Raw genomic sequence first — 27,536 nt, forward strand, 5'->3', positions numbered from 1 at the left:
ATATATATATATATATATATATATATACACATACACATATATATATATATATATACACATATATATATATATATATAAAATATAAAATTCAGTTTATTATCAGTACAAGCAGCTTATGATGCTGCTGCTGCTGCTGGCGGGGGGGGGGGAGGGGGGGAGCGCTGCGTGCGCTGCTGCTGCTGCCGGGGGAGCTGAGACGGAGCTGCCGGGGTGAGTGCGAGCAGGGCTGCCGGGTGGGAGGGAGGGAAGTGGTGATCGGTGCTGTACTTAACAGCACCGATCACCACCGATTTCTGTGTTACCGAGCGGCGTAGCCGCCGGTAACACAGAAATAGCTGTGATTGGCTGTTCACATTTGAACAGCCAATCGCAGCGATCGCCGACCGGGGGGGGCACCCCTGCCCCCCCTGGGCGGCGAGGGGGGATGTCTGCTGTCAGGGACAGCAGACATCTCCAAACTGTCACCGCGTCTATAAACGCGGTGACAGTTTAAACCCATGACGTACATTTATGCCATGTGTCGGGAAGTACTTCCCGACCATGACGTAAATGTACGTCCAATGTCGGGAAGGGGTTAAATACCTTTCATCATGCCTACTCAAATTTATCTAAAGGTGAATCTAGGTGTGAAATGTAATAGGGTGAGAGAATCAGAAAGTTGGTAATAAAGGTGGTACTTGTTTCTTATCACGGCCACAATCGTGGGGATCGTGTACCTTTAAGTTAAGGTACACGATCCCCACGATGGACCCGATTTCCTTTGAAATCAGGTCCATTTTGCCGGCAAAGGTACAAAATCGGGGGCATCGCGTCGGTCGGGACCATTAACATTGGTCCCGACGCGATGCCCCCGATTTTTATATAGACTTCAATGTTAAAATAATTTTTAACATTGAAATCGTGAGCATCGCGTCGGTCTTGTGCCATTATTAAAAAAAATGTGAAATGGGCCAATATGACCCATTTCACATTATATATGGCCCCGTCGTCACCCCACGATAGACGCCAACCCGAAGCGTGGCGAGCGGCGGCGTCACTATATATTCTCCACGCCGACGTGGATAGTAGGGGAATGAAAAGGTCGGAGGACGCGCACCGCCGCCCCTCGCGGGCTCGCTGCGCTCGCCACGCTTCGGGTTCACGTCTATCGTGGGGTGGGGTTTACATAGTACAATTTGGGGGTCTAGGGAATATTTTACATTGAATCCAATGTAAAATCGGGTCCCAGGGACCCGATTTACATTGGATTCAATCAAAAAATCGGGTTGGTCGCATCTATCGCATCGCATGCGAACAAATCGCATGCGATGCGATCGACGCGATTTTTCCGACACGACCACCCCGATGTAAATCGGTGTGGCCGTGCTAGGAAACAAGTACCAGAAAGGGTTTTTTTTTTAAAGCAGCAATCCTTTAAACCCCTTGCCGCTTTAAAAAGAATGGAGATTTCTTACAAAATCTCTCACTTTCTGTTTCTCTCACCCTATTACATTTCGACCCAGATGTTTGAAGAAAAAATGAACATTTTTTTTTTTACCTTTTGTCTGGGAATTTGGGCTCTAAATTTTCATGCTACTTTGATTTAGTGTCAGGACACATGTTTTATTCATTATCTCCATTTCACACTTGGCACTGGGCATAGATAGAGTAACATACAGTGATCTGAATGTTACAGCAACACAAAATATTTCAGGAGATGTGTGTTGGGATATAGGTAAAATCACTTTTATTTTTGAGAAGAATCGATCCTAAAAATTGCAGGTGAAGAGACTGGGTGTACGCTATACTAATTACTCCGTAAAATTTAAGATAATGGCATACCAGATGATGATGCAGTACAAGTTTCCTGCACCAATAACCATACCATGGATGACCTTAGGACAACTTTGCTTGTGGGGAACTTCAGACACAGAAACCCTGGAATAAATGGATTATATAAATTCATGCAAAAAATCAGTACCTTCTAATGTGGTATAGAGAGAAGATACAGATATGTTATTAATACTTTAAAGTATAGTGTTTCTTTGTTTTGTTTGGAGATGTGCTTTTCTACTGATGAAAGACTTATTAACATTTCAAAGAATATTATCCTCATATGGTCTCTGCGTCACACCTATATATAAAATGAACTGGGTATTTGCATAAAGATCCAGCATTCAAGCGTGAATAATTTCTGTTGATGAGAGAGAAGTAGTCTTGAAAGTTTGCAATTGAAATGCATTTGGTTCGTTAATTATGGTCTTACTAGAAATCCAAAACCTTTCTTCTACCCTTCCCCTTATTCCACAAATCCCAGTTTTATTTATATATATTGAGTGACATTTGTGCTGCTTGTGTCTGCTTCTTGCTATGAAAACAGTTTGGATCAATTTAAGAAATTATAGTCATCCAGAATCGAGCACTTTTAGAAAAGCGGTCTTTTAGAGCAAATTTATTTAATTGTCGAACATTTCTTTCCTCTTCCCATTCCTATACATGTTCAGAAAAGCTCAAGTAACACTCTATTAGTCAACAGGCTAGGTTTGATGAATATATGTAGATATGATGTATTGCCTAAGCCATAAAACATTATAAATAATGAAATAAACTAAATGCAATAGTGCCCAAGTAATTACGAATAATGGTGAAATAACTATTTATAAGGAAACTAGGCACCATTATTTTACTTATGGATTAAGATTATTCTTTTAAATTAACAATTAAGTGTATTTACAAACATACAGTAGAATAAATATATAGGCCCGCATTCAATGCGGCGGGAATTGGTTTTAAATGGCGGGGATCGCAGAAAACCAGCGATCCTAGCTATTTAACACCCTCGCCGGCCGATCACCCTATTTACGTTGGGGGGAAATCCTTTCTGTCACAGGATAGCGAGGCTGGTGGCTAATGCAGGGAGCCCGCTGCATTTAGCCAGGAGTCTCGGTGCCTCTGCGGCTGCATATACCAATTCCCCCTTGCTCCAAAAATGGAGTGAGGGGGAATCAGTGTATGTAGGGGGGTCAATTGAATACTGACTGGGCGAGTGATGACAGCGAGCAGGCAGCACTGCTCAATGTCACCGCTTGCCCCTGGCATTTAATACACCCCATAGTGTATGTGTGTGTGTGTGTGTTGGAGACCCATTTGTCTGGATATAACAGATAAATCTATCAAAAGTGAAGCGCTGCCAAATCAAGCACGTACAGTATACACTATTTCTTTGGAAATAATTCCATTTTTAATTTTTCTCCATAAATTAAAACCTCAAACACAATAAAAAGTAATGCATGTCATTGTTACAATCTAAAACTGTATATATTACTTCTTATAAGGCAATAACATTGGATTATACTCGCTGATAATTCCTTGGCCAGTATTCAATGCCTCAGATTCGCCGGTTTTTTTCAGTGAATCTGGCAATTCGCTGGGTTTACGGCGAATTTTCTGTTAGAAAAAACAATTCTCCCTATTCAATGGAGGCAATTCGCCACAAATGAACAGCGAATGTCTGCCGATTCGCCGTAAATGATTCTCCACAATTCGCCTGTGATTTTCAATGGGGTTTTTAGTGGAATTCGCCGACAGTGTATTCAATGCTCAAATGGAGAACTGCTTTCTCCATTGATTTTCGCCATGATTCTCAGTTTAGCATTCGTCATCTTTTTTAGGTGAACTGTAATGTGATCTTTTAAATTAAAGCGTTTTGAATTTTTTTTTTGGTGTTAAAAAATCAGATTTTTTTTTCTATGAAAGGGCATGCTATTTTTATTCATATACTTGCAGCACATGAATATATTTTTAATATTTTTTTTTTTTTTTTTTTACACATTCGCCAGCAGGGGGCCGGGAGCCGGAGCCGCTCATTAATATTCATATATTCACTGCACACTGGTCCCGATCATTACATAGGCTCAATCGGGACCAGTGAGTGCAGCGGCTCCGACCCCAGCAGCACCCTGCAAGCCACTAGTGGTGATGGTGGACAGATACAGTGACATCGATAGTATTGATAAGAACATGGAGCTAGCAGCAGCGCAGGCAGACGGGGATGATGGTGCCCCTGCCGCTGGGCTGGATAAGCAACCAGTACCTCAGGTGAATGAGAATGAGGGTGACGGCTTCTCCGACATCAGCAACTCTGAGCTGCTGCTGCTGCAGGACGGAGCGGCGCATGGTGAGTGACGGAGAGACTTCCTGTGTCCCTTTAAGCCCTCCTTCTCCCCAACAGAAATTCAGGGGCAGGCAGGGAGGCTTGCCTTCCTCCGTCCCCCGGCTCCCTGCGGCATTCGCAGCAGGGGCTAAAATTCGCCAGCAGGGGCAGCAAGCCCCTGCTGCATTGAATAGGGTGACAGGGAGGGCTGGCAGCGAATGCTGCAGCCCTCCGGAACCCTGCGAATGTGCAGCGAATCCTAAACAGGATTCGCTGCACATGGAGAAAAAAATCATTGAATACTCCTACTTATCTTCTTAGAGACCATGGCATCCTTCACATTGGGATTTCATCCCCTTTCCTCGTAGTTAGACAGGTTACTTTTTTCCCAGGGACCTCCCCTTCCGGTATAAATCCCTGCTACTCCCATTCCCTGGTGTCTTTTCGAGTGTCTCCTTCCACATTCCTGGGAAAAATAAACACAAGGGAGGGCAAATAATGGCTGCCATGGTCTCTGAGATGAAAAGGAATTATCACTGAGTATAATCCGAAGTTTTCTTCTATGATCCCATGGCAGCTTTCACATTAGGAAATACCAAAGGAATAACATAGGGGAGGGACACAATGCTCTGACATAGATTTAATCATCAAATACACTATGCAAGTTCCCATTCCCCTGGCAGAATTTCGTTTCGACTGAGAAAGTTTGCTAGAACGTTCTGTTCTCCTGGCATGAATATAGCGGTCAAAGAATTTCTCTTCTGCCCACGTCAGGATTCTTGAGACCACCATCACGAGTGACTTGCTCCTGGTGCCTCCTTGATTTATATATGCCACTACCAACGTATTGTCGGAAAATATTCTTAAATGTGATCGCTTGACTCTTTGAGAAAACTCTGACTGCTCTCCAAACTGCTTCGGCTTCCTGCCAATTTGAATTCAGACTTTCTTCCCTTGACCAAATACCTTGAACTGTTTCTCCTTCGCAGTGAGCCCCCCCAACCTGACTGACTTGCTTTATTTGTGATGACCAGAAACCATGGTGACTGTAAAGGCGTTGCTCTGTTCTTTAATGCCGTTTTTGTCCACCAGGATAGAGACTTTTTCACTTTGATTTATAGACTTATCTTCCTTGTCTTGGCAACATTTCTTTTTCAATATGGTAGAATTTCCCATTGTAAGGTTCTCATCCTCCACTGGGCCCATGGAATGACCCCAATAGTGGAAGACATCATTCCCAGGAGTCCCAAACATTCTTTCAAAGATGTCAGCTTTCTTTTTGTCAATGAGATTGAGAGGTCTCTTCTCTTTGTGCATCTATTCTGATAGATTCAGTGAGATTCAATATCTCCCTATCATCACCCCAAGAAACTTGATTCTTTGAGTGGGGTTTAACTAACTCTTTTGCAAATTCACTAGCCAACCATGTGCTTGCAGGAAGTTGACCACCGTCTGTACATGTTCCAGCAGTATTTGCCTGGATGAAGCTGCTATGAGGATGTAGTCTAAATAAGGCCACAGAATACCTTTCTTCCTTAGAACTGCCACTAACATCACTAGCATGTTCGTAAATACCACTGAAGAAGAGGCAAGTGCAAAAGGTAGGCATGTGAACTAATAATGCCTCCCCTTTATGGAGAACCTGAGAAATGTTCGATGTTGAGGATGAATCGGTATGTAATAATAAACATCTTTTAAATCTAGGAACACCATAAAGTCCCCTCTTCTTATGCCTGTCATGATGGTCTTCATGGTTTCCATACAAAACTTTCTCACTTCTAGAAACTGGTTCAAACGTCTTAAATCTATAGGGAACAAAATAGGCAAATTGTCCTCTCCACTGGCGCTCTGGTAGGATAGTACCTCCCTTAGATTTGAGGTACGGTCCTCTTCTCCCAATATAAAGTGATAGCAAGGTGTATTAATAAATACCATACATCCCTCAAAGTACAGTGACGCTCCTCTTCTCCGCCTCTGTAAATAGCAATCTGTGTCACCAAGATTTAGGTCCCCTTTGATAGATGGGTGGTCAATTAGGCTCTCCCAAAAAGGAATACAGAAAATGGCAAAGATAGTGTAATACCATTTAATGTACAATAAAACAATACACAGGTGAGACAGATAAAATACAATTGGACAAATGAATGGTAGGATGGTCTGTTACCCGATTTGTGGAGAACGTGGATAACGATCCAGTCCTCAAAGATGGCAAGTTTGGATGGCAGTGAACCCGGGATTTTCACTGTCCAGCGACCACAACAGCAGGCACAGAATCCACCCAGTCCAGGCAAGATGTCCACAAACAATGAAGTCCCAGCTCCAAGCGCTTTCGACCTCCTCTGAGGCCTTTTTCAAGGAAAATGCTGGGAGTCACAAAAGTCCAGGTTTATATACGATGTTCCTCCAATGGGGACACAGTAATATATTAAGTGACCCTCTGAAGTACCAATAGGAAGACAGTCCTCAATCGTGAGGAGGCGGGTGATGATTTTAGTCTCAGACGCGAATCCGGAAATACACGGCGGAAAGCCGCGACTTCTGGTCCGCGATGCCGCACTTCCGGTCTGGCTTATCGAGCACGCGGTCTGGCGTGTTACATCACATCCGGCCAGACGCACCTGATATCCGGTCTTAAGTCCCGGCGGACATGTTAGTACACCCTCATCATCGGCATTTAGATATGAGGATGGTCCATGATTCTCATATGTATTTTCTAATGGCGATAATCAGTGCGTTTTAAGATTATTACAAGTTCCGGGTTTTCTACAAAATACAAAAGTGTTTGTATAAGTAAAACCATGGTAATACATAAAATAAGATATGGTTAAAATTGATGACATAACATACTATTTATAAAATACAGGATAGAGCAGTGATTTTCAACCTTTTTACCTTGTGGCACACTAAATAAGATTCTAAAATTGCCAAGGCACACCATGAGATCGCCACAGGGCAAAATACATTGGCTCCCAACAGGAAAAAAACAAACCTATTGGCCTCCATATATAAAGACAATCAAACTGGTCCCCACAGGTAACAAAAATAAAATACATTGGCCCTACATATGAAAAGAAGAGACCAGTAAATAACAGTTGAACTGGTGGTGGCTGTAAACTGGTTTGGGCATCTCTAGATCTGGGGGCACACTTGAGAACAGCTCAAGGCACACTAGTGTGCCAGGGCACAGTGGTTGAAAAACACTGGGATAGAGTATAAAATGAAAGTAAAATCGAGACAATAAAAGAGGATAAAAGTGTACTATAAATACAGGACGAAAAAATTGGTTAAGATTATAAAAACCATTTCACTTCAAAGTCCTGATTAAGACCCTTTTGGTTTAAGAGTATTAAAATTATATATACACTTCATCTCCTCCTGGGCCAATAAAGTAGGTAGATTTCTATTTCTAATGTTGGAAAAGATTTGTTTGATGCAGAGGAAACGGATAATGGCATCTGTTGAGGAATCATGTTTCATCTTAAAGTGATGAGACAGAGAGTGAGACTCTAATCCTTTTTTAATGTTATTAAGATGCTCATTTAAACGTACTTTAAATGGTCTGCTGGTGCGACCTATATAGAAAAGTCCACAAGAACACTCTATAGCATATATAAAATTTTTGCTGTTACAGGTTAAGAATTGATCCAGATCATGGTAATAGCCATTAATCTCAATTCTCTCATATTTAGTGGTCCCCCTGTTCTTGACTGTTTTGCAGCCTTTGCAGCTACCACACCTGTGGAACCCCTTTGTCGCAATGGTCCCTCTGGGTTTGTTGGATATTAAAGCACTCCGCACAATTTTATTCCTAATATTAGGTGCTTTTCTGTAGATGAACTTGGGCGATCTGGTAGATGTGACCCCAGAATTGGGTCCTTCTTTAAAATCCCCCAATTCCGTTTAAAAGACTTTTCTATATTCTTATGTTGAGCATTAAAACCAGTAATAAAAGCCCATTTAAAATCATTGTTATTGGACGAACTGTCCTCTTTGTCCTTTAAAAGATCATTTCTTTCAATCAAATTTGTGTTTTCCATTTTTGAATTGATAAATTGGGAATCATATCCGCTTTTAATGAATCTTTGGGCCATATTGGTTGCTTGTTCTTGATATATAGCATTATCTGTGCAATTACGTCTCACTCTTTTAAATTGGCCACCTGGAATGGCATTCAACCATTGTAGGTGGTGGCAACTGTCGTGTTGAATATAAGCCAGGCAATCTGTTGGCTTAGTAAAAGTCTTTGTCTTTAAAATTCCATCCTCAATAAAAACTGTTACAGGTCGAGTATCCCGTATCCGAATATCCGTTATCCGAATTATTCCGAAATACGGACATTCCAGAAAGTGAAAAAAAAAATTTTTTTTGCTAAAAACTCACTGGGGACATTTGTAACAGCATCACTGGGGACATGATATGTAACTGGCACTATATATGTGAAAGACAATGATTGCTTGGCATTCAAATTCAGTGCTGAGAAAGTACACACATTTTGTTTCACGTTTTGAAACCTTGTTTTTTGAACAATTAAAATATATTTGTGTGTATTTTATGTGGTAATAAAATATATTTGTGTGTATATTATGTGTTTTATACAGCATAAATGCAAGATACTTCAAAATACATCATTGAAATATTAAAATATTCCGAAATACGGAATAATCCGTTATCCAAAATTCTCCTGGTCCCGAGCATTTTGGATAAGGGATACTCAACCTGTATATCTAAAAAGTCAATAGAAGTTCTACTTACATTAAAAGTGAGCTCAATGTTGATGGTATTGAAATTTAAATATTGACAAAAGGAGTTCAAATCATCCTCATTCCCCCTCCAAAAAAAAATTATGTCATCAATATATCGTTTCCATGACACCAGGTTCGCCCCATATGGATTGTTAGACCATACTTTGTCGTCTTCCCATGCCCCCATAAAAATGTTGGCATAGCTGGGGGCGAACCTGGTGCCCATGGCTGTTCCTGTTTTCTGGATATAAAAACAATCTTGAAATAAAAAATAATTATTGTTCAAGATAAAACTCACTCCTTCTTCGATAAAATTTTGTAGATCTTGATTTAAATCACTGGTTTGTAAAGATCGTTTAATGGCTGCTAAACCATGATGATGTTCAATTATGGTGTATAATGATTTCACATCAGCGGTGACCATTATAATATCTTCATTAAAATGTATACCAGATAAAATATTTAAAAGACTTTTAGTGTCTCTAAGATGCGAAAGATTATTAATAACAAGCGGTTGCAGATAAAAGTCAATATACTCAGATAAGTTCGCAGTTAGGGAATTGGTCCCTGATACAATAGGGCGTCCGGGCGGGTGAGTGACATTTTTGTGAACTTTGGGAAGCAAATAAATAACGGGTATGAAGGGTTCATTATTAAGAAGGAATTTATAAGTGCTATCTTCTAGAACCTCTTGATGTTTGAATTTGTCTAAGAGGACAGTAAGTTTTTTAAACATGTTTTCTGTAGGGTCACCCCTTAGTTTATGATAAGTAGTCTTATCCTCCACCTGAGAGAGGACCTCATTTACGTACCAGGTTTTATCCATGAGCACTATCCCCCCGCCTTTGTCGGCGGGTTTTATAATCAGATCTTGTTTCTCACTCAAGTTTTTTAATGCCTCCCTTTCTTTCTTAGACAGGTTGTATTTTACTCCTCCCGGTTTTATGTATTATTTATTATTTATTAATTATTAATTATTATTTTTTATTTCAAGATTGTTTTTATATCCAGAAAACAGGAACAGCCATGGGCACCAGGTTCGCCCCCAGCTATGCCAACATTTTTATGGGGGCATGGGAAGACGACAAAGTATGGTCTAACAATCCATATGGGGCGAACCTGGTGTCATGGAAACGATATATTGATGACATAATTTTTTTCTGGAGGGGGAATGAGGATGATTTGAACTCCTTTTGTCAATATTTAAATTCCAATACCATCAACATTGAGCTCACTTTTAATGTAAGTAGAACTTCTATTGACTTTTTAGATATAACAGTTTTTATTGAGGATGGAATTTTAAAGACAAAGACTTTTACTAAGCCAACAGATTGCCTGGCTTATATTCAACACGACAGTTGCCACCACCTACAATGGTTGAATGCCATTCCAGGTGGCCAATTTAAAAGAGTGAGACGTAATTGCACAGATAATGCTATATATCAAGAACAAGCAACCAATATGGCCCAAAGATTCATTAAAAGCGGATATGATTCCCAATTTATCAATTCAAAAATGGAAAACACAAATTTGATTGAAAGAAATGATCTTTTAAAGGACAAAGAGGACAGTTCGTCCAATAACAATGATTTTAAATGGGCTTTTATTACTGGTTTTAATGCTCAACATAAGAATATAGAAAAGTCTTTTAAACGGAATTGGGGGATTTTAAAGAAGGACCCAATTCTGGGGTCACATCTACCAGATCGTCCCAAGTTCATCTACAGAAAAGCACCTAATATTAGGAATAAAATTGTGCGGAGTGCTTTAATATCCAACAAACCCAGAGGGACCATTGCGACAAAGGGGTTCCACAGGTGTGGTAGCTGCAAAGGCTGCAAAACAGTCAAGAACAGGGGGACCACTAAATATGTGAGAATTGAGATTAATGGCTATTACCATGATCTGGATCAATTCTTAACCTGTAACAGCAAAAATTTTATATATGCTATAGAGTGTTCTTGTGGACTTTTCTATATAGGTCGCACCAGCAGACCATTTAAAGTACGTTTAAATGAGCATCTTAATAACATTAAAAAAGGATTAGAGTCTCACTCTCTGTCTCATCACTTTAAGATGAAACATGATTCCTCAACAGATGCCATTATCCGTTTCCTGTGCATCAAACAAATCTTTTCCAACATTAGAAATAGAAATCTACCTACTTTATTGGCCCAGGAGGAGATGAAGTGTATATATAATTTTAATACTCTTAAACCAAAGGGTCTTAATCAGGACTTTGAAGTGAAATGGTTTTTATAATCTTAACCAATTTTTTCGTCCTGTATTTATAGTACACTTTTATCCTCTTTTATTGTCTCGATTTTACTGTCATTTTATACTCTATCCTGTATTTTATAAATAGTATGTTATGTCATCAATTTTAACCATGTCTTATTTTATGTATTACCATGGTTTTACTTATACAAACACTTTTGTATTTTGTAGAAAACCCGGAACTTGTAATCTTAAACGCACTGATTATCGCCATTAGAAAATACATATGAGAATCATGGACCATCCTCCTATCTAAATGCCGATGATGAGGGTGTATTTACATGTCCGCCGGGACTTAAGACCGGATATCAGGTGCGTCTGGCCGGATGTGATGTAACACGCCAGACCGCGTGCTCGATAAGCCGGACCGGAAGTGCGGCATCGCGGACCGGAAGTCGCGGCTTCCTGCCGTGTATTTCCGGATTCGCGTCTGAGACTAAAATCATCACCCGCCCCCTCACGATTGAGGACTGTCTTCCTATTGGTACTTCAGAGGGTCACTTAATATATTACTGTGTCCCCATTGGAGGAACATCGTATATAAACCTGGACTTTTGTGACTCCCAGCATTCTCCTTGAAAAAGGCCTCAGAGGAGGTCGAAAGCGCTTGGAGCTGGGACTTCATTGTTTGTGGACATCTTGCCTGGACTGGGTGGATTCTGTGCCTGCTGTTGTGGTCGCTGGACAGTGAAAATCCCGGGTTCACTGCCATCCAAACTTGCCATCTTTGAGGACTGGATCGTTATCCACGTTCTCCACAAATCGGGTAACAGGCCATCCTACCATTCATTTGTCCAATTGTATTTTATCTGTCTCACCTGTGTATTGTTTTATTGTACATTAAATGGTATTACACTATCTTTGCCATTTTCTGTATTCCTTTTTGGGAGAGCCTAATTGACCACCCATCTATCAAAGGGGACCTAAATCTTGGTGACACAGATTGCTATTTACAGAGGCGGAGAAGAGGAGCGTCACTGTACTTTGAGGGATGTATGGTATTTATTAATACACCTTGCTATCACTTTATATTGGGAGAAGAGGACCGTACCTCAAATCTAAGGGAGGTACCATCCTACCAGAGTGCCAGTGGAGAGGACAATCTGCCTATTTTGTTCCCTGTGTATTTGATGGTGTTTGGGTCACCATTTTAGTTTGAACTCTCCATAGGCTGCTTTAGCGCACAAGCCCATCGACTTTTTTCCTTCTGTGTACAGTCTTAAATCTATAATTGTTCTGAACCCACCAGTGTTCTTTTCCACCAGAAAGAGATTGGAGTAAAATCCCTTTGTTCTCTGACTTGTCGGTACCAGTTCTATTGCCTTGATAAACAGTAGGTTGACTAAAATCTTCAACTCCTTCCTTTCTAATGTGAATTTTGGCCTCCTTGACTCTATGAAAACGTTGATAGGTAGTTGAATGAATTCAAGAAGATAACCTTTGCGATCCACTTTCCGTACCTACTTGACATGAATTGAAGCATCCCATATGATGGGAAACTGTAACAGGCGGGCTCCCACTACAGGGAATGGCTGACCATCATTGTCTCACAATTCTTGTGAAAGTTTGCCGAAAGGACTGACAAGAGGAGGCAAACATACCTCTTCGACTGTATGGCCTACCAGGCCTATATGACTTGGCTTCTTTAAATGTCTGCCTGGATGATGCGGGATACTGAAAAAGATTATTTTTGTCTTGTGGAAGCCTAAGAGATTTACCTCCAGTAAGTCTGCGGATAAATGCATCCAACTTGGTTCTGAATAGAAATGGTAACGAAACGAATCGATTCTTTGAATAAGAGTCTGCAGACCAGGCCCTAAAGCGCAGCACTCTTCTTGTAGCAACACCGGCTGACATTGCTCTAGCTGCGAAAGACGTAACATCTAAAGATGCTTCACCTAAAAATTCAACTGATTTCTGAATGACATCCAAACTCTTCAAAATGTATTGCCTAGAATTATTTTCTTCAACGTCAGTGTGAAGGGTTGTACACCACATTCTCAATGCTCTAGACACCGATGCCATAGAGACCCCTGCTTTAAAGGATACTGCTGTAGAGAAATGTAATTTTCTTAGTGAACTCTCCATTCTTCGATCCATAGATCTTTAAATGAGACACCATCCTCCAGTGGCAATGTGTCATGCAGGATGTTACCTCCGCCACTGCTGCATCTACTCTTGGTAGACCACACCACTTAAGAAATTCGGTACTATTGCTCGGAGATGAAGTGTATATATAATTTTAATACTCTTAAACCAAAGGGTCTTAATCAGGACTTTGAAGTGAAATGGTTTTTATAATCTTAACCAATTTTTTCGTCCTGTATTTATAGTACACTTTTATCCTCTTTTATTGTCTCGATTTTACTGTCATTTTATACTCTATCCTGTATTTTATAAATAGTATGTTATGTCATCAATTTTAACCATGTCTTATTTTATGTATTACCATGGTTTTACTTATACAAACACTTTTGTATTTTGTAGAAAACCCGGAACTTGTAATCTTAAACGCACTGATTATCGCCATTAGAAAATACATATGAGAATCATGGACCATCCTCCTATCTAAATGCCGATGATGAGGGTGTATTTACATGTCCGCCGGGACTTAAGACCGGATATCAGGTGCGTCTGGCCGGATGTGATGTAACACGCCAGACCGCGTGCTCGATAAGCCGGACCGGAAGTGCGGCATCGCGGACCGGAAGTCGCGGCTTCCTGCCGTGTATTTCCGGATTCGCGTCTGAGACTAAAATCATCACCCGCCCCCTCACGATTGAGGACTGTCTTCCTATTGGTACTTCAGAGGGTCACTTAATATATTACTGTGTCCCCATTGGAGGAACATCGTATATAAACCTGGACTTTTGTGACTCCCAGCATTCTCCTTGAAAAAGGCCTCAGAGGAGGTCGAAAGCGCTTGGAGCTGGGACTTCATTGTTTGTGGACATCTTGCCTGGACTGGGTGGATTCTGTGCCTGCTGTTGTGGTCGCTGGACAGTGAAAATCCCGGGTTCACTGCCATCCAAACTTGCCATCTTTGAGGACTGGATCGTTATCCACGTTCTCCACAAATCGGGTAACAGGCCATCCTACCATTCATTTGTCCAATTGTATTTTATCTGTCTCACCTGTGTATTGTTTTATTGTACATTAAATGGTATTACACTATCTTTGCCATTTTCTGTATTCCTTTTTGGGAGAGCCTAATTGACCACCCATCTATCAAAGGGGACCTAAATCTTGGTGACACAGATTGCTATTTACAGAGGCGGAGAAGAGGAGCGTCACTGTACTTTGAGGGATGTATGGTATTTATTAATACACCTTGCTATCACTTTATATTGGGAGAAGAGGACCGTACCTCAAATCTAAGGGAGGTACCATCCTACCAGAGTGCCAGTGGAGAGGACAATCTGCCTATTTTGTTCCCTGTGTATTTGATGGTGTTTGGGTCACCATTTTAGTTTGAACTCTCCATAGGCTGCTTTAGCGCACAAGCCCATCGACTTTTTTCCTTCTGTGTACAGTCTTAAATCTATAATTGTTCTGAACCCACCAGTGTTCTTTTCCACCAGAAAGAGATTGGAGTAAAATCCCTTTGTTCTCTGACTTGTCGGTACCAGTTCTATTGCCTTGATAAACAGTAGGTTGACTAAAATCTTCAACTCCTTCCTTTCTAATGTGAATTTTGGCCTCCTTGACTCTATGAAAACGTTGATAGGTAGTTGAATGAATTCAAGAAGATAACCTTTGCGATCCACTTTCCGTACCTACTTGACATGAATTGAAGCATCCCATATGATGGGAAACTGTAACAGGCGGGCTCCCACTACAGGGAATGGCTGACCATCATTGTCTCACAATTCTTGTGAAAGTTTGCCGAAAGGACTGACAAGAGGAGGCAAACATACCTCTTCGACTGTATGGCCTACCAGGCCTATATGACTTGGCTTCTTTAAATGTCTGCCTGGATGATGCGGGATACTGAAAAAGATTATTTTTGTCTTGTGGAAGCCTAAGAGATTTACCTCCAGTAAGTCTGCGGATAAATGCATCCAACTTGGTTCTGAATAGAAATGGTAACGAAACGAATCGATTCTTTGAATAAGAGTCTGCAGACCAGGCCCTAAAGCGCAGCACTCTTCTTGTAGCAACACCGGCTGACATTGCTCTAGCTGCGAAAGACGTAACATCTAAAGATGCTTCACCTAAAAATTCAACTGATTTCTGAATGACATCCAAACTCTTCAAAATGTATTGCCTAGAATTATTTTCTTCAACGTCAGTGTGAAGGGTTGTACACCACATTCTCAATGCTCTAGACACCGATGCCATAGAGACCCCTGCTTTAAAGGATACTGCTGTAGAGAAATGTAATTTTCTTAGTGAACTCTCCATTCTTCGATCCATAGATCTTTAAATGAGACACCATCCTCCAGTGGCAATGTGTCATGCAGGATGTTACCTCCGCCACTGCTGCATCTACTCTTGGTAGACCACACCACTTAAGAAATTCGGTACTTGTTTCCTAGAATGGCCACACCGATGTTGATCGGGTCGGTCGCATCGCATCAATCGCATCGCATGCGACCAAATCGCATGCGATGCGAGCAACGCGATGGTCCCGATTTTTACATTGATTGAAATGTGAATAGGGTCCCTGGGACCCTATTTTACATTGAATTCAATGTAAAATTATCCCCAGACCCCAATTTTAACCCCCTCAACGCTAACCCACGATTGACGCCAACCTGAAGCGTGGCGAGCGGCGGCAGTACGCGTCCTCCGACCTTTTCATACCCCTGCTATCCACGTCGGCGTGGAGTTGAGAATATAAAGTGTGGAGAGCGCAGTGAGGGGATGCGTATAACTTCACAGGTATACGAGTCCCCTCGCGGGGCTCGCTGCGCTTGCCACGCTTCATGCTCGGTGGCTCGCTGCGCTCGCCACACTTTATATTCTCAACTCCACGCCGTCGTGGATAGTAGGGGTATGAAAAGGTCGGAGGACGCGTTCCGCCGCCCCTCGCGGGCTTGCTACGCTCGCCACGCTTCGGGTTGGCGTCAATTGTGGGGTGACGTTCACAATGGGGGGGGGGCATATACAATGAGAAATGGGCCATATTGGCCCATTTCCCATTTTTTTCCTGATTTCAATGTTAAAAATATTTTAACATTGATCCCTATGGCAATATCGGGTGCAACCGCGATGGACCCGATTTTGCCTTTGCCGGCAAAATGGACCTGATTTCAAAGGAAATCGGGTCCATCGGGGGTAGTCGTGTACCTTAACTGTACCACTTACTTTTTGAGGTGTGCGATTAAACGTGTGATGGGAGCACACATCCCATCTCACCCAGCAATTGTACCGTGTATGGGCACTTTTACAGACTATTTTAAAGTTTCTAAAAAAAAATAAAAAAAAACAGTTGACTTTTGACTATAAGTTTTCAACAATTTTTGTTCCAGCATTATCACTTTTTTAAAAAGGACAACTACTTGCTGACTGGTATAGTGTACTTTATAGTTACCATCCCGTCCAAATGATGGAAATGTCAAAACACTTGCACTGTAACTCTTAAAATCACACTGTTGCATCCACTTGTACAAAAATAACAAGTATTATTTTGCATACTAAATATTATTGTAAGCCAGTGGTGGCCACACCAGACTTCAAGATCTTCCAACAGTCCATGTTTTTCAGACTATTTGTGTATTTGTACAATGTGTCAGGAATGAATGCACCACATGTTTGATAATGTGAGAGTTAGTAATGACTGCACCTGTGCACTAGATAGGTGGTCTGGGAAACGTGACCTGTTGGTGATCTCAAGAACTGGTTTGGCAGTCACTGTTCTAAGCAAACCAGTTTTTTTTTAACACTGGTTACAGTAAGGTATGTATTTGTCAACATATTCGTCTTGAATAACATAACATTTTGCTGTAATTTGAATTATTTTTGAATTCATGTGTGATGGTCACAGGCACTATCAGAATGAAGAAGAGCACAGATATAACCTGGACAGATTTAATTTTTTAAAATATTACATTCTGTTTTTAAATAAACTCCCCCCAGCCCCTCTATCGCCCTCCTCCCTGCATACAGTACATCTGCAGTGAAAAGATCTTCACCAAAACGCAGAGTGCACCTGAATAACATCATTATTAACCCTTTCATTGCCAACGTGTCAGAGATTTACAAAATAGCTAAAAATGCCAGCGTCACTCACGTTTGTAATATAAATAAAAAATATAAATAAAAAAAGATATTTCCTACAGTATATAAGGTAAATATTACAGGTCATACAATGACTAAAAAATGTTTGCTTGGCAATTTTCACACTGATTTTGACAAATTCACTTTGCACACGTTACAAAACAATATTTCCTTGTTAATTTAAGATTGAAATTGATCACAGTTTTGTTTGTTTTTTTCCCTCTTTGAACAGAAAGTAAAGTTAGTCTATAATGGATTCGAATTTTGGTATCAGGAATAGAAAATCTAAAGCTTCTTCTATTTAAAAAGTTATGGTGGCATAGAGTTTCAAGAATCTGAAATTCCTTTACTCTAATCAATTTCTATTTTAGCTTTCATTTCACTGATATACTTTGCAACATGCAGACAAATCGGCACATATAAGCAAATGGAATACAAACGGCTTCCCTTGTGAACATTCACGTGACCGAGGTGCTGACGTTTTTATTGCCTGTGTTTGCTGTAATACAAATTGGTGCATCAGTATAGTACACCACCATTGGTTATACCTTTGAAAATTGCACCACTCCTATATGAGGTGTAGTTTCCCCATCAGAGTATATTCTCCTATGCTTGTTGCTGTGCATCTGTGAATGCAGCAGTTTGCAATGACATGTCTGATAAAGTTTGAATCGATAGCAGCAGCTCTTTTGTGCTTACACAACAACGTAGACATCCATATTGAATGGGGCTATAAATTGGGCCCATAAGGTGCTAGACAAATGTGTACACTTATGGTGTTGCTATGATGCGCATGCATTGCAGAATGCGGCTCATGGTGTATAGCGGGGAGTGTGTATATACATTCATCCACTAACCATACACTTAGCATGGGAGACATATAGGCATGATTAATCGATGCATAGCAGTACTTTGATGCAAAAATGCAGGGTACTTTGTGTATTATCATGGCGCACCCCATATTGATAGCGCAATTTTTTCATCGCATCACATGCCATACACCCGATGCACTGCGATGCGATTTTAGCCCCCTATGCGATGAAAAATTGTATAAGCACCCAAATGGGTGCTTACAATGTTAAATGCACCCTCACGCCACCCCCCACTATAAACGTGAACCCAAAGCGTGGCGAGCGCAGTGAGCCTGCGAGGGGCGGCGGTACGCGTCCTCTGACCTTTTCAATCCCCCACTATCCACATCGGCGTGGAGTTGATTTTATAAAGTGTGGCGAGCCACCGAGCCCGAAGCGTGGCGAGCGGACACGTATACCTTTGAAGTTATGCACGTCCGCTCGCCACGCTTTATAAAATCAACTACACGCCGACGTGGGGGTCGGAGAACGCGTACGTTTATAGTGGGGGTGCACGGGGGTGGCGTGGGGGTGCATTTAACATTGTAAGTACCCATTAGGGTGCTTATACAAGTTATAATCGCATCCCATCGCATTGTATGCCATATACAATGACATACAATTTATACACGTCCTCCGACCCCCCACATCGGCGTGTCCGCTCGCCACGCTTCTGGCTCGGTGGCACGCCACACTTTATAAAATCAACTCCACGCCGATGTTGATAGTGGGGGATTGAAAAGGTCGGAGGACGCGTACCGCTGCGCTCGCCACGCTTTGGGTTCACGTTTATAGTGGGGGTGCATTTAACATTGTAAGTATCCATTAGGGTGCTTATACAAGTTATAATCGCATTCCATCGCATTGTATGCCCTATACAATGACATACAATTTAAAAATTGTATGACATTGGGGAACATCGCGCGATATCGCATCTTTTCGCATACCATCACATGCCTTATGGTTTGCGATGCGATGGGCGCCGTGATACTACACAAGTACCAAATGCAGCAATAAGTCAGTAGACATATATGTACTGTCTGTAATACCCCTTTCACATCGCACTTTTAAAACGGTAAATTGCCGTTTTTTTCCCTTTTTAAAACGTTTAAGCCTGCACTGTGAATGCACCACAGCCGATTTACCGTTTAAAGTTAACTGGCATTTCGAACCGTGTAAAAAGCAGAGTCCTACACGGTTCCTTGCCGTTTTTTGTGCAATGTGAATGTGTACAATGCTATGCATTCACAGTGCAGGCTTAAACGTTTTAAAAAGGGAAAAAAAACCCGGCAATTTACCGTTTTAAAAGTGCAATGTGAAAGGGGTATAAACCGGTATTTAAAACGGTAATCTGCGGCAATGTTAAGGCTCTGACCCGTTTTAATTACCGTTTTAAATACCGGTTTTTAAAACGTGTCGGCGATGTGAAAGTGGTATAATACAGTAAATTAGTAGAATAAAAAATATTTATTTTATAAGGGGAAAATGTAATAGGATGAGAGATTCAGAAAGTCAGAGATTTGGTAAGAAAGTTCCAGTATTTTTAAAGCGGCAATCATTTACACTGCAAAACCAGTTTGATTTTGCAGTGTAAATGATTGCGGCTTTAAAACAACTGGAGATTTCTTGCAAATCTCTCACTTTCTGAATCTCTCATCCTATTAAATTTCATCCAGTATTTCTGTAGGTGGCAGGTGAGGGGAAACCACCCTTTAACAGTGTCATTTTTTTTGTAATGTAATTTGAAAATGTTAGTCAATAGCTCAATAGGAAAAACATTTGATTTGTTCTAAAATAATAAAGATATGCCTTCAAGCTTTAAAAGAATGGACACAAAAAAAATCTGCATGTTATACTGCACATAAACGAGCAGCACTTGTGCATTTAAAAAAAAAAAACATAAGTAAGTGGTCAGGTTTTTGCAATGTATCTTTGTACAACGGAATTATTTTTTATTGCGTTAAAAATAGTCTTGTAGGGAAAAAAATAAAGTATATTATTATTATTTTATTTATAAGGTGCAAGTGTTTCGCAGCACCGTACAAAGGAACAGTACAGGGAGACAAAATTTAACATTACAGTAAATGAATAACAGAAATAGATTACAGGTAAAATAAATGTCACAGTTCAATACACATTACAGCTTAAATGTAAGTAGTGAGGACTTGATCAATGTACTACTAGGGGCTGGTGGTCAAAGATGGACACTGAGTGTTTAAGTATGGGAGAGCTGTGAGTGAAATGTGAAGAGATGAGGGCTTTGATGACAAGAGGGAAGAGGGCCTTGCTCTGAAGAGCTTACAATCTAGTAGGAAGGGGCAACAGACAGATTACATGAGGTGCAAGCAATATATAAATAAATAAATAAAGCATTACACAACTTCCGGTGCCGAAGTCTTTAACAAATTTCACTTCAATAGTCGTTTTACACTCCCCCTTATCATGAACACCAAAGCTTTCATTCTTCTTTTGTCCCATTCTAGTTTACACTTTGGCCTGACTTCTATATAGACTTGGTTTTACATTAGCTGCTAGTTGAGATGTAACTACAAAAAAAGAAAAAAGTGAATGTGAAAACCTAATGGTTAACGAGGTTTCATGAGAATAAAAATGGACAAAAGTGCATGTATTCACTGTTGGTTGCATAAATTATGTGGCCCTGCTTCACCAATGAAATAATCAAACTCTGGAGAACTAACAATTACATGCTGTAATAAAAAAGCTTTTGTGTTTTATATGCTGCCCATGGGGCACCCGTTTTTTTATTAAATTACATTGTGTTTTACAAATTGTGTATCAATTCTTAGGGCGCACCCTGAACCTCTATTCCTTATCTCTAAACCAATCTGGGTCCTGTCTAACCGGGGATCCTCAGAGTTGCTGCAACATAATTGGTGTGCGCGGTTTGGGTTTTCTTTGTTCTCTCTATCTATCTATCTATCTATCTATCTATCTATCTATCTATCTATCTATATATATATATATATATATATATATATATATATATATATATATATATATATATATATATATATATATATATTTGCACAAATGGTCCGCCACTCTGCTTCTTAATTTGTTTTCTGTGCCCGGTGCCCTCACAAAATGGGGAGAAGATAGTGATCAAGGCGTGCGGCACTCGTAGCAATAACTCAGTCAAGTGAGGTCAGCTTAATCAATCAACATTTCATTAGTTTAAAATTTCGTCTGGATACAAAAGAACTACATGAACAACTCTTACCTTATATCCCCACCCGGTGTCACGTAAAGCCTGTTCCCAATGGCGCCGGTCTCCGCTGGGCGTCCTCCCGGTGACATCATCACATAGTTGCCCGACGGCCGGCGGGCGCACCCCAGTAACGCTACCACGCCGAGACCCACGTCCAGCATCACCGTTGCCTGGGCAACCCGGCTGTAGTGATGAAATTAAAAAGAAACATACTTAAACAATAATATCGAAATATATAAATACAATGCAAATCACATGACTATCATGCCACTCCTAAATATAAGTATATAACAATAATACATATAATCACATCATCTTTTTCTAAATAAATTATTTATGTTTAAGAAAGAAGGGTAATCATATCATTAGGCAAAACCAGAGACTAGCCATAAATGCGGACCTAAAAAGTGTAGATGTAAAGTACAATGTCAAACATCCTAAAGACAATTCACTAGCCAAGAAGACAAGATAATGGCATCATGTCGTTTAAGCCACGTGGAGCAATAGTATCCAGCTTATTTATCCAGAATGCTTCTCTACGGAGCAACATGGCATTTCTATATAGCAAGGCAATTTTGACTAGATCAGATACTGTCTTCCCACCTTGTGCTCCTTCCATAGACAAAACACATGAACATAGACAAAACCACCAATGGCCACTAGCAAAAATTGCACCATGTGTACATACCTTTTGATGGTATATTCATTTGGGTAGATCCATGTTTTCCTTCTGTTTAATGTCATTGTAGGATATATTTGTATAATACCCCCCCCCCCCTCCTGCTGTATACAGGGCTAATTAATATATTGGTGTCCAGTAAGTGAAGGATAATAAATACTTTCTAGTGGAAAGTGTAGGTCAAGTCAACTCTCATCTTCTCGGGATGTTGGATGTGTAATGCCTGGTACACACCAGGACGACTAGGGCCCGATCCCCTCAATCTAGATCCAATTCTGACCAATTGGATGTAGATTGTGTGGTGATTGGGCCCTTTTCTGTCCTGGTGTGGACCGATACCGATCCGATGCGCGGTCCCGCGGGTCGGTCGGTCGTTATTCAGATCCTACCTGCTGCAGGTTGGATCTGAATAACGACCATACTGCCGGGTGCGGGTCGCCATTGGATCGGACCCGCTCACGGTGCACATCGTGAGCGGGTCGTGCCCCCCCACATCATCGTGAGCGGGTCTGAAGAAACACTGACGACCCGCTCACAATGTGCATCGTGAGCGGGTCGTCGTGGTGTGTACCCTACATTAGAGTTAAGAGAAAGACGCTTGGTGGGCACTTTTCAAATGAGCAATGGCCGCCCCAATGCAGAACCCATGACTAATGATATCGGACACCATAAAGGCCCATAAACACCAGACGATGAGTTCAGTAAAAGATATTGTTTAACAGTTTCCCTTGAACTTTCCAGTGTCCTGGACTAATGATATTGTGCATACACACTGAATGATATGTCGAACCATCTAGCTAATAATAATATGTACCTTTTTTATTATAGACTTAACCAAAATTGAGCTGCATGTACAGAAGACAGAAACCCTCGTTAGCGACCTATCCACCGTTTGTTGCAAACACACTGGGCGATATTGCACAGCCAAAATGAGTGAGCTTGTTCAAAATATCTCCCAGTGTGTACGCACCTTTCCTTTCAGATGGCTCACAGAAGAAGCATGCTCTTAATGGCTTAACGCACAAATCTGACACCTGCATGGAAAGGCCGTAATTACAATTCCATATGACCGTAACCGTGATATCCTGATGAAAGCAAGTAGGAAAAAAAGTGACAAAATGGTAATAAGCCAACAAATCTAATTTAATCAGTCGCTTACTGTAACAATAGAGTTGATTACATCTACAGCAGCAGATAGATTAATATGCCTGTGGGTACATATCTATAAACTCAGTCCTCAGAGAGGACAAGATGCAAATACGTGGATAACTATCTGCATTTCCTAATTAAACCGCTGACATGGAAGAATTCACACCTCACATGATTATTTTAAAAGGACAAAATGTATAGAACAATAAATACAATGACCGGTCAATACATAGTTACACAACACATGTACAGTAGTCGTTTTTAAAAGTAGATCATGTGATACGACAAATATGTAATAACAAACGGTAAAAAAAAAATATTTAAAATGTTTTAAAGGCGGATCATCCATTGAACATATTTCACCAACTCCTTTTAGTAATTGAATGTAAACGTGGAAAATGGAACTTTTTGCCCATGAATTGTTGTTTACAATAAATATTTTTTTCTTTTTAGAAGCTTTAGTAAATTGACCCCAAAATCAGCAATTCTTCCCACCTGTAGATAGCACAACCTAAAAGCAACTGATAAGGAAACATGAGTTCAATGGTATTTGTTTATTATGATGCCAAGTAGATACACCCATACATTTAATGTTTCATTTTGGTATAAGAAAATCTATATAATAAGTTGAAGAGTGTGTGTGTGCGTGTGTGTGTGCGTGTCTGTTGCATTGCGGGCACACCGTGGCACTCAGAGCTGCCAAATTTGGCAACAAGGTACCTCTGGACCTGGTGGTGTGCACCTTGGAGCCGTTTTTGGGAAATTTCACTTAGAAATTTAAAAAACACCAAGTTTTAATTTGCCTTTATTAATGATCTGGGAAAAAGATTGACGATCAGGGAAACCGTTGTCGAAGGAACAACTCCACACCTGATTTCATTGCTGTCATTGAGTATGAATGACACATTCTATCATTATGGTGAAGGCTTTAAACAATTAGGAATAAAGGGGCGTACACACGGGGGCGATTTTGTACAATATCGCGGGAAATATGGTCGCTAAGCGACCATATTGCCCACGATGGGAGTGTGCACCGGCGACATATCGCCGGGTGCGTGCTCCCGTTTTTACCCCTGTAGTGATCGCTGGTCACAGGAACATGCTCCTGCGACCAGCTGATTACCACTGCCGCACCCCCCCGGCAGTTTCTTTTTCATCAGTGACCATCTCTGGTCGCTGATGAAAAGGAGAAACTGAGCAAAATATTGCTCAACAATATATTGCTGAGCAATATATCTCCCCCGTGTGTACGGGGCTTAACTGAGGATATACATAGACCACACATCACACACACACGTACATATTGTATACGCACACACAGTACACCACATATGCACACAACACACATATATATAGGTAGCGCACCTCACACACTTACACATTGGACAGATACACACAACAAAACACATATATAACACACCACATGCAGTACAACACAAACCCATATACACTACAACACACACCCAAAAACAGTACAACAAACACACAGAACACACACACTTAAACATTGTGCAGATACAGAAACACACACAATTAAGCATTGTCAGGATACGCACAGCACACTACACGCACATATATATGTAGCGCACCTCACATTCAGCAGATACACATAACACAACACACACATATAACACACCACTCACGGTACAACACACACCCACATTCACTACAACACGCACCCAAAAACAGTACAATACAAAGAACACACCCAAACATTGCACAGATACACACAGCACACTACACACACACACATTTATACATAGCACACCTTACGCACTTACACATTGGGCAGATACACACAACACACACACACACATAACATACCTCTAACAGCACAACACACACCCACATTCACCACACACACCCAAAAAACAGTACAACACACAAAAAACATACTTAAACACTGCACAGATACACAAAGGCACAACACACACATACACATACCGTATATACATAGCACACCTCACACACTTACCCATTGGACAGATACATACAACACACACAACCACATACACTACAACACACACACAAAAACAGTAACACACACAAACACATAAAAAAATAATTCGCCGTTTATGTAACCGGCTAATAAAAACTGTACCTAATGTACCGGCTTTTCTTTTTTTCCCATATCCATCTCTGCGCACCCCGGCCAGTTGCACTGAGAAATCTTTGTCCTGGCCAATGCACCCGTTGATCAATACAAAGTGGGTACACTGCACTCACCCTGTTAGTCAGTTGGATGTTAGGCGCTGCTCTGCCTTAAGGGTTTCCCAGACTCTTTTGGTTCATAGATAATGTTTGGTCGATGGGCATGAGCGCTGCATGTATTTGTTTGAAGTTATGAGTGTAAGAAGTTGAAGAATAAGACTGAGATGAAGATTTGTCACGTTATAGTGTACAATTTACTCAATAAATCGTGAAATAAATATGTGTACATAGAAGTACAATCAAGAAATGAAAGTAGGATTAAAAAATTAATTCTGATTCAAACTGATAATTGTTTGGATGGGGGTGGGTTGCGTAACAAATCTATAGGTGGAGGGGGTATGGATATTGTGGGCATAATTAGTGTTTTATACACCCACAGGGGGTCCCCAGTTGATGAGAAATTTTCACTTCAGTGTCACCGTAGGGGGATTTCCAATTGGGGTTCAGGTGGTCTTTTAGGGACCCCTTTACAATCCCGTTGGTCTCTTCTCCTGGAGCCTACGGTCTCCCTCAGTGATTGACTATCATTAAGGGAGACCGTAGGCTCAAGGAGGAGAGACCTATGGGATTGTAAAGGGTCCCTAAAAGACCACCTGGACCCTGATTGGGAATCCCGCTATGGTGACACTGTGACCGTGACACTTGAGGACCCCCTGTAGGTGTACCAAACACCAATTATGCCCACAATATCCATACCCCCCCCCCACACCTATAGATTTGTTTCGAAACCCACCCCCATCCAAACAATTATCAGTTTGAATCAGAACTTTTTTTTTAATACTACCTTCATTTTCTAATTGTACTTCTATGTACACGTATATATTTTTTCAGGTACTTATGTAGTATCTGGGCTGCCGATTTTTTGATTGTATGCCTTAAGTTAAGGCATACAATCAGATGCGATGCGATGCGATATCGCATCGCATCGCATCGCATCGCATCCGATATCGGATGCGATGACCCGATTTTTCCATAGGAATCAATGTTAAAATGATTCCTATGGAAAAATGGGTCCTTTTCATACCCCTACTATCCAAGTGGGCATGGAGTTGGATATAAACCTGTGGCGAGCGTAGCGAGCCACCGAGCCCGAAGCGTGGCGAGCGAAGCGAGCCCCGCGAGGGGACGGTATTCGTCCCCTCGCGGGGCTCGCTTCGCTCGCCACGCTTCGGGCTCGGTGGCTCGCTACGCTCGCCACAGGTTTATATCCAACTCCATGCCCACTTGGATAGTAGGGGTATGAAAAGGACCCATTTTTCCCATTGAATTCCATGTTAAAATGGACTCAGTCCATTTTAACATTGATTCCTATGGAAAAATCGGGTCATCGCATCGCATCGCATCGAATCGCATGGTCGCATGCGATGCGATGCGATCTCCCGATCCGACCCGATTTAGAAATCGGCAGCCCAGATACTACATAAGTACCTTTTTTCACAATTTATTGAGTAAATTGTACACTTTAACACGGCAAATCTTTTTCTCAGTCTTATTCTTCAACTTACTACACTCCAAACCTTATCAATGCACCCATTTATGATTGCGATGGCTGGATCAGTGTATTGGCCCGGTGGGTGTAGGGAAGAATTTGGCCCATTGCACCCGTTCCCAGTGGTGCATTGCAGTGGTGCGGTTAGCATGCATTGCGTTATGACGTCATGTGGCCAGGCCCGCGGACCTGCTCCCACACTCAGTGGCTGCCCCACTGTTTGGTAGAGATGCCCGGTGCATGTGCTTTACAGATCTCCAGACCTCAGAGACTGTTGCAGGCAGGATCGGTGAGGCAGTGGCAGGGAGCGGTGAATTTTTAATTAATTATGGCATGGTAGGTAACGCCCGCCCCGGTCTCCACGCACTCAGCGTATGTATTACACACCCTAGAAACTGTACCATTGAAAGTATAGAAATGGAGGTGTGGCCATGTCCCTTTCTGATTTTGTACCAATTTCTGACTCTCAGATGTTGGAAGGTATGTCATAGGTGCTAAATCTCAGGAGTGGATGTAGAATTCATCAACACATACAAGTTATCAACTCAGGAGCGT

At 41.2% G+C, this 27,536-nt stretch overlaps 1 long non-coding RNA gene across 1 annotated transcript in view; it reads right to left on the bottom strand.

Moving 5' to 3' along the window:
- Positions 1–20,287: 20,287 nt before the first annotated feature.
- LOC146025925 (uncharacterized) overlaps positions 20,288–27,536 on the bottom strand; it is a 31,856-nt gene continuing 24,607 nt past the window's right edge. Inside the window, exons 2-3 of the long non-coding RNA XR_014454319.1 lie at positions 21,466–21,636; positions 20,288–20,770 (exon numbers count right to left, since the gene is read on the bottom strand). This is a non-coding gene — a long non-coding RNA (uncharacterized LOC146025925). The remainder of the gene's footprint in view (positions 20,771–21,465; positions 21,637–27,536) is intronic.

The sequence above is a fragment of the Crinia signifera genome, chromosome 1 (genome assembly GCF_055691185.1).
Source record: "Crinia signifera chromosome 1, ASM5569118v1, whole genome shotgun sequence".
Lineage (NCBI taxonomy): Eukaryota > Metazoa > Chordata > Amphibia > Anura > Myobatrachidae > Crinia > Crinia signifera.